We start from the raw sequence: 9685 nt of genomic DNA on the forward strand, positions 1-9685 counted from the left end.
AGGTGCCCTTGCTAGTGTTTTTTTCCAGGATTTTAAAATTTGAGAAATTAAACATGAAGTCTAGATTTTCCTCTATTGTTATAAAAGTCCAAAGAACGCTTGGTCTGTGTAATGAATGGGTTGCAGAAGAATTAGGACCAGCACACATTCCCTTGTTCACCACAAGCTTCACCACACCCTCCCTTGTCATATTAATTCACGTTTGTACATCCTTCTGCTAAAGAAGAGTATTTATTAAAAGGATTATAAACCTAATGATGGGATTTTGCCTATACAATAAAATACACATAAGTCCACAGGAAATAATCTTTAAAAGAATTTTAGGCAATTTACTGATGAGCAGATGAAAGCAATTCTGTAGCTCAAAGTCTACTCTGAGCTCCTCCACTTATTAAATGAAACCTTATCCAATAGGTGAGTGCAAGGACATTATAAAGGTGTGAGCTGCACTTGATGAGAGAAATCTCACCTGGACTATTGCAACAGAGCCTCAACCAAGTTCCTTGCTCAAACCCTCTTAAGATCTTTCCTCCACACAGCAATTTTACTCACAAACGTTTTACAGACCTGGAGAACATAGCACAGAGAAGCTGAATAACTTACCTAATGCTGCTGCATCTGGGACCAGAATGGAGGCCTTATTTCTTCCAGCATTCTTCATGTTCCATTTTGCTTCTTCAAATGCTGCTTAATTTCTGAAAACAGATAATGTGATGTGTTGCTATACTTGCTTATAAAATTAAATGCCCCTTGCATTTCACGGTATAGGAATTAAAGCTCTGCTGTTGTAGAAACTCTACCTAAACATATACACACACCATCTTACTCTGCAGTGAATACACAATAATACTGTCCCTCCCATGACACATACTGAACAGGGATATGCGTGATTAGTCTTTAAAAAGATACTTACGCTTCATGCACAGGAGAGCTAAATTTAGCAGAAATTGAAAAATGTTTGAAAACGGTCTTCCACCATTTCTTATGTCTTGTGGATAATATTGCAATAAGATGACTTAGAAAATCTGTGTCTTATTTGGAAAAAGTATTTAAGGGTACCATGTAAATCTGGCCAAAGCCAGTTCTAGAAACTCTTTATTCCTCTCATCTTCTGGAATCTAACACATTTCACAATGGTCCGTAGATGTGTGCATTCTGATTTTAAAGTATAATGGAACTGGCAGGATGAGAGCATTGTATTCAACAACTATTCATTAATAAAAGTTGTACTCTACCTTTGGATTACTAGGGAATGAATTGCATGATATTCTACTGTAAATAAACTGAGTGGCATTTATGAAAACATATGAATGTGATATGTAAAATAAATAAGTAATAGGATTTTAATTTAGACTGTGTGATAAAATGGGTTCCCTGGTGGCTCAGATGGTAAAGCGTCTGCCTGCAATGCGGGAGACCCAGGTTCAATTCCTGGGTTGGGAAGATCCCCTGGAGAAGGAAATGGTACCCCACTCCAGCACACTTGCCTGGAAAACCCCATGGTACCCTGATAGGCTACAGTCCATGGGGTCACAAAGAGACACGACTGAGTGACTTCACTTTCACTTTCATGATAAAAAATTTAGTGTAATTTCCTGAAAGTATTGCTGGTAACCACAGCAGTTTAAGATATAATAATCTAGAAAGCAGTAGATACAGTCACCTTTTGACTGTGACAATGGAGGGCAGGAGTGTGTTATTTACTTAATAAATATACACTCAATTGCACCTACTCTGTGCCAGTGTTCAAAAAGCTTTATAAATATTCTATAATTGAATCCTCACAATGACCTGTGAAGTGCATGCACTACTCTTATCTTTATTTTACAGATGAACAGACCAAGCTGTAGAGAGTAAGTAACTTGCCCCATCATACATCTGAAAAGTACCTCTCTCAGTTCAGCAAATAATATCATGTTTGACTCTGGACATATTTAGGTAACATAGAGGGGAAAGCAGTTTTTGAATGAGAAAACAGGGCAAAGAGAAGAGAAGCAGATTTGTAAATGAGAGACTCAAATGAAAACAGGAGCAAAATAAAGGACAATAAAGAAGAGATGAAGTGCTGAATAAAGACCCTATGCTGGAAGTGAACTCACAGATAGTTCAGCCTGTCAGTTTTCAGATCAGGTATTGTGGCTAAGAAACAGTAAGTGTTATCTTCAAACTTCCACAACAGTTGGACCAGAACTCTGAGAGATACTCTCATTTGTACCATCTTTGAGCCAGGCCTGCACTGAGCACTAGGGTAAAATCTAACCTAAGGATCCTCATCTATTAGGAAGTCACCATTAACATGAAAAGACCAATTTTTGAATCTTGAAAAACTGATACACAAATAGTAACTATAGTGTGAGTACTAGCAGACCTCTGGACAAAAAGAAAGGATTAATAGTACCTGGAAAAGAGACAGAATATTCTATGGGATAATTAATTGACTGACTGTTAAGGAAAAATGTAAAGGACAAGAAAAAATTTGCCAACCAGAGAAGAGAGAAGTCCATTAAAGGCAAGAAGTGTAAAGGACAAGAAAATTTTGCCAAACAAAAAAGAGAGAAGGCCATTAAAGTCAAATGACTTAGCCCATAAGACAGACTTGAGTTTTGAAGCAGCGTGGTATGCCCATGAATGCCCTGCACATTAAGTGTATTTATTCAACTATGTTATACTTAATCAACATTTGTTGAGTGCCTACAATGTACCAGGCAACAGCAGCTCAAAGATGACTGATGAAAATGTTGTTCATCAAGTCACTGGGAATTCACAGTTTAATCTGGGAATCCAATTAGACTTCAGTTCAGTTCAGTTGCTCAGTTGTGTCCGACTCTTTACGACCCCACGAATCGCAGCATGCCAGGCCTCCCTGTCCAACACCATCTCCCAGAGTTCACTCAAACTCACGTCCATTTGAGTCGGCGATGCCATCCAGCCATCTCATCCTCTGTTGTCCTCTTTTCCTCCTACCCACAATCCCTCCAAGCATCAGAGTCTTTTCCAATGAGTCAACTCTTCTCATAAGGTGGCGAAAGTACTGGAATTTCAGCTTTAGCATCATTCCTTCCAAAGAAATCCCAGGGCTGATCTCCTTCAGAATGGACTGGTTGGATCTCCTTGCAGTCCAAGGGACTCTCAAGAGTCTTCTCCAACACCACAGTTCAAAAGCATCAATTCTTCAGGGCTCAGCTTTCTTCACAGTCTAACTCTCGCATCCATACATCACCACTGGAAAAACCATAACCTTGACTAGATGGACCTTTGTTGGCAAAGTAATGTCTCTGCTTTTGAATATGCTATCTAGGTTGGTCATAACTTTCTTTCCAAGGAGTAAGTGTCTTTTAATTTCATGGCTGCAGTCACCATCTGCAGTGATTTTGGAGCCCAAAAAAATAAAGCCTGACACTGTTTCCACTGTTTCCCCATCTATTTCCCATGAAGTGATGGGACCCGATGCCATGATCTTCGTTTTCTGAATGTTGAGCTTTAAGCAAACTTTTCCATTCTCCTCTTTCACTTTCATCAAAAGGCTTTTTAGTTCCTCTTCACTTTCTGCCATAAGGGTGGTGTCATCTGCATATCTGAGGTTATTGATATTTCTCCCGGCAATCTTGATTCCAGCTTGTGCTTCCTCCACCCCAGCGTTTCTCATGATGTACTCTGCATATAAGTTAAATAAGCAGGGTGACAATAAGGGTAAGCAAATTAGGCTAAATGAGAAGTCTTAGTCTATTCTGGGGCTTCACATCTAACCAAGTGTTTCTATCTGGAGAGGACATGTTGATAAGAAAAGGTTTTGAGATGAAGCAACACTTGGTTTGAATCTTGAAAAATGGATAGGTTTTTAGCAAGAGTATAAGGGAATGAAAATCTGACATTAATAATATCTTGCTGCTGGTGTCAGAGGCTAACTTGGTAAGAAAGCAGTGTTGGTCACTGCCTTGTAACTGGCTTCTTCGTGGCATCTGGATGCAAATCAATTAGATGCTGAAGAGAAATACAAACCTCAAGCATAGCCTGTTGCCTCAAAAACAGTTCTAAGTGACATCAGATCACATGAGGTTGCAAATTCCTTTTAAAGTACTTTCCAGTTGGATGAATCACAAAATAAAATGACCATGGTTCTGGAAAATAAACAGAAATCCTTTTTTATTTTATTCTTTTACATTACACTGTTGGAAAAGCTCAAACAAGCAGTATAGTTTCCTAAACCACATGGGTCTCACCACAGACCCAGGCATCTTGGTGCTGGTGTCCAAACACTTGGATCAGGGGCTTTGCCTTCATCTCTTTGGGTGGCAACTGAGAAATGGTCCACGGAAAATAAGACGAACAGATGTGGAAAGAAACCAAACTGTGACCCTTAATTTTGCAGGTTGAAGAAACCAGATCATGCCAGACCCTTGCTACATGCACAGAAAAGAGGTTAATGGTGGGAGCGCGTAGGGACAGTGCTGTGGTTTGCATAGATTAATACACTGGCTCAAAAGCAAACAGGTTGATGATTGGATCTGTAGTCAAGATCAGTCAGCTTCTAATGAGAATTAATCGAGTGCAGCAAAGGACACTCCTTAGCAATGTGCTAACCACCTGTTATTAGAACCTAACCAATCCTGGACATCACCAAAGTTGCCTTAAAAACCCAAATGATTCGTCAAACACAATGCATGTCTGAACATAATGAACCAGGCTGCACCAATAAATGTCCTGGGATCACAAGCATTTTTGAACCAAACATCACAAGGCAAGGAACAGAATACTGACAATACATAAGCCATAAAAAATGAAAATGAACAGAAGGAATAAACATTTTGAAACTCAGTTCATCTAGCTAATCAACCAGTGCCTAAAACCAGCAATTCTTCTGAAGCCTCTTTAAGAAGCCCACAAAGCACCCCGGCTGACACAGCACAGCTGGCACTCCTCTGCTGGATGGGACCCTAAAGACCAGACATAAATTGCTCAAAAAATTTTTTGAAAGGGGCAAGTCCAGTGGACAACAAACTAAACTCATCCTTGTGGAAGATTTACATTTTAAAGGGAAAACAATGAGACTGATAAGGTTTCTGCTGCTGCTGCTCTGTTGTGTCCAACTCTTTGCAACCACGTGGACTGTAGCCTGCCAGGCTTCTCTGTCTACTTGATTCTCCAGGCAAGCATACTGCAGTGGGATGCCATGCCCTCCTCCAGGGGACCTTCCAACCCAAGGATCGAACCCAGGTCTCCCGCATTGCAGGCAGATTCTTTACCGTCTGAGCCACCAGGGAAGCCCAAGAATACTGGAGTGGGTAGCCTATCCCTTTTCCAGAGGATCTTCCCAACCCAGGAATTGAACCAGGGTCTCCTGCATTGCAGGTGGATTCTTTACCAGCTGAGCTATCAGAAAAGCCTGATAAGGTCTCATATAAATAAAACCCTAGTCCTTTCATTGACCCCATGGGCTTTTCATAAGTGGTCTGTATTTTCAATGCAGTGTAATATCACCAAAGTGAGTGTCTGCTTTCTTGATCTTTGTTAGGTACGTTACAGATAGTGAGTGACAGATCATGTATGTAAGGCACATAATGTCAGATATACACAACAGCCCTTTATCCTAAAGTTAGGTGCAATATCTATGAACCATAATTAAATTTGCTTAAATTGAAATGATTAAGTCCTTGAGGATCTTTGCTTCCGATAGTTGTGGGTGTTTTTTTTTGGTTTTTTTTTTTTTTTTTGGACAGTGGATTTAAAGTAATTAAAGATTTTTTTCAAAGCCCTGTAGCATAAATCTATTTGAACTATAACAGCTATGAGAAAGAGAAAGAAGAGGGGAGGGAGAGAAGGAGAAAATGGGTTTTGAAAGGGAAAAAAAAGTGCTAGTTTTAATTAACTGGGAATGGTTTGCATCAATCTATATATAACTCATTAGCTGTCTTGCATAACAGATGATTGGTTTTCATTTGCTCGGTGATAAAAGATTTCCAGTCCCCGGAGTAAAAACCCACATGAGATGTTATATCTTCCCATGTGAATAATTATTCAGTGGTCAAGAAAAGACAGAGGCTTCATCCACAAGTGGCTACCAGATTGAACCAGAATCAAGAGTTCCAGTCAACTCTGGTCTAATTTCCAACAGAACACATTTTTATCCTTCATTATTTAAAAAAAATATTTGAGTGATGAACATAACAGACAAAAATCCCTTTCCTTATATTCTGGAGGGTGGAGATAATCAACAAAATATACAGTGGCATATCATATATGTTACACATTAATAAATGCTGCTGCTAAGTCGCTTCAGTCGTGTCCGACTCTGTGCGACCCCATAGACGGCAGCTCACCAGGCTCCCCTGTCCATTCTAAGGAGAATAATAAAGCAGGAACTAGGGGTAGACAGGCTTCCTGGGTGGCTCAGGGGTAAAGAATCCAGCTGCCAATGCAGGAGACTCAAGAGATGCAGGTTCAGAGAGATCCCCGGGAGGAGGAAATGGCAACCCACTCCAGTATTCTTGCCTGGGAAATCCCATGGACAGAGGAGTTGGGTGGACCAGAGCCCCTAGGGTGGCAAAGAGTCAGACTCGACTTAGTGACTAAACAAGGAGTAGGAAACATGGGAGCAGGTTGCAGTTTTAGACTGAAAGAGCAGGGAATAACTTATTTAGAGAGTGTCATTTGAGCTAAGATCTGAAAGAGGTGAGTGAGTGAGGTAGATAGCTAAGAAACAGAATTCCAGGAAAGGGAACACCAAGGGACAAAGTCTGTGGAGGTGGAGTATTGGGTGTGTTTAGTAACACTAGGAGGGCATGTGGATGGAGAGGTGTGGCATGGAAATGTAAATTAAAGAGTTCTCAGGGATCCAAGTTATGGGGCACCTATACATTAACAGGACCTTTCTTTTCACTTTGATTGAGGTAGGGATCCCTTGAAAGATTTTAAGCAAAATAGTAACATTTATGACTTATGCGTTAAAAAAAGGATCTTTCAAGAAGACTGTTAGCCATGACATGGATGGTTACAATGGTTGCTGCTGCTACTGCTGCTAAGTCGCTTCAGTCGTGTCCAACTCTGTGCAACCCCAGAGACGGCAGCCCACCAGGCTCCCCCGTCCCTGGGATTCTCCAGGCAAGAACACTGGAGTGGGTTGCCATTTCCTTCTCCAATGCATGAAAGTGAAAAGTGAAAGTGAAGTCGCTCAGTCCTGTCCGACTCTTAGTGACCCCATGGACTGCAGCCCACCAGGCTCCTCCGTTCATGGGATTCTCCAGGCAAGAGTACTGGAGTGGGGTGCCATTGCCTTCTCCGGTTACAATGGTTACAGCATTCAATTTCAAAATGTCTGAATTTTTTAAATCTTCAGAGTTAATCTAAAATGAACTTCAAATTCCTCATTTTACAGTGATGATATTAATGTCCAGTGATGATGAGTGACTTTTCCCAAGGTTATGCCAGTAGTTAGTGGTTGAGCCAAATTTTTTTTGATCTTGAGTAGACTAGAAATAGAAGTGATGAGTTCTGTTGTTTGAAACAAGAGAAATTTATTTGGGAAGAGCTCATATCCAGAGGGCTAAATGACAAGATTTAATCATACTTTAGGTTTCTATTTGATCTGGCAATTTAATGTAATTATAGCCTAAATCTTCATTATTAGTTATCCTAGTGAGAATGTCATTTACTTTTGCATATTCTAGATGCTCTTATCACTTTTAGAAAAACTGGGAACTGAGGAACAGGCTTACCATGGAGTTGAAAGGACTAACTTGTCTACAGATTAGGTAAAGTAGACCTGACTCTAGGTTTGGTAAAAATCTCCTTGGATACATAGATAAAGCTTCAGTAGGACTAAAAGCCTGTCTTACAGAGAGTGATTTCCATGAATAACCTTTGATCACATAGACCATGACCACTTTTAGGTTATTCAAACGGCTAGGTGCCTGAATAAAACACCTTCTGGTTCTTCAAAAGTTAGGTCTAAGGCAGATAGAGTTCCCTTATGGAACATAGTCTTCATTAGCCCAAAGGCTGGAGTTCCTCTGGAGCACTGTTTGGCTGAAGCTACATATTCTTCAAAGATGCCATCCTTCTCCTCATAGGTGGAGTTGTCATTCTCCTGCAGCCTGAGTACTAACAACAAAGATCAAAATTCAATTTGGAAAAATTTCCATCTGAAGGGAATCTGAATACCTTTCATCATATGGAAGGGAAAAAAAAAAAGTTAAGTTTTAAAGCATCAAGCACTCAAGGAATAAGTATCACTAAAAATAAGCCCAAGAAAAAGTTAAAAGCTCATACAAATTCTAAGTTAAACAAGCCCTGTCAAAACCCCAGGGGTATGTCAGCCTTTGAACACTGCCACCACAACCACATCAAGGCATGCAGTCAAGGGCTCCAATGAATCAGATTATGAAACAGACAATTAAGCATCCACACATTCTTTTGTCTTCCAGTTTGAAAATAAAAGAAAGAAAAGTGGCTTGCATTCTCACAGAGGTCTTATTAACATGACTAAGTTATCAAAATAGAGCCCATCAGAAGTAGAAGTGGGCCAAGTCAACTGGTAGAAAACATAATTAAGGATTGCAGGACAGGTTACAGAAAGGAAAGACGAGAGAAAGGAGGACCTCCACTAGGCTGCTGCAATCTAGATGTGACACTGTGAGAAGGTGTGAAGGGAATGACTCCAAAGTCAACGTTAACTACAAAGGAAAGATTGGCCTCTGAAGAGATTTCAAATGAAAGACCCATAAAACGTGGAGATTAGCTAGATCAACAGATTAAGGAAAAAAAAAAAACTCTGGAACTTCATATGTAGATGGCCAAAAAGCACATGAAAAGATGTTCAATGTTGTTACTTATTAGAGAAATGAAAATGAAAACTACAACGAGGCATCACCCTCATACAGGTCAGAATGGCCATCATCAAAAAATGCATAAACTAAATCTGGTGAGGGTGTAGAGAAAAAGGAATCCTTTTACACTGTTGGTGGGAATGTAAATTGGTACAGACACTATGGAGAACTGTTTGGAAGCTCTTCAAAAAACTAAAAGTACACAGAGGTGGAAGGAGAGGATAGGATAAATTCAGAGAGTACCACTGACATATATACACTACCATGTCTAAAATAGACAGCTAGTGGGAAGCTACCGTGTAACACGGGGAGCTCAGCTCATTGCTCTGTGATGACCTAGCGGAGTGAGATGGGGCAGGGTTGGGAGGGAGCTTCCAAAGGGAGGGGATATATGTATACATAGAGCAGAGTCACACTGTTAGACAGTATAAACTAATATAACACTGCAAAGGAATTATACTGTAACTAAAAAATATTTTTTTAAAAAACTAAAAATAGAGTTACCATATGATCCAGCAATCTACTCCTGGGTATATATCTGGAGAAAATCATAACTCTAAAATATATATGAAAAAATAAGTAAATCAAAGATACACACACTCCAATGTTCACTGCAGAACTTACAACAGCTTGGACATGGAAACAATCTAAATGTCCACTGACAGAGGAATGGATAAGGAAAACGTGGTACACAGATATAATGGAATGATACTTAGCCATAAAAAAGAACAAAATAATACCATCTGCAGCAACATGGACCGAGCCCTAGACATTATCATACTAAGAGAAGTAATTTAGACAGAGAAAGATAAATATCATATGATACCACTTATATGTGAAATCTAAAAAAAAAAAAAAAAAAA

The sequence above is a fragment of the Bison bison genome, unplaced genomic scaffold (assembly GCF_000754665.1).
Source record: "Bison bison bison isolate TAMUID 2011002044 unplaced genomic scaffold, Bison_UMD1.0 scf7180017864263, whole genome shotgun sequence".
NCBI classification, from domain to species: domain Eukaryota; kingdom Metazoa; phylum Chordata; class Mammalia; order Artiodactyla; family Bovidae; genus Bison; species Bison bison.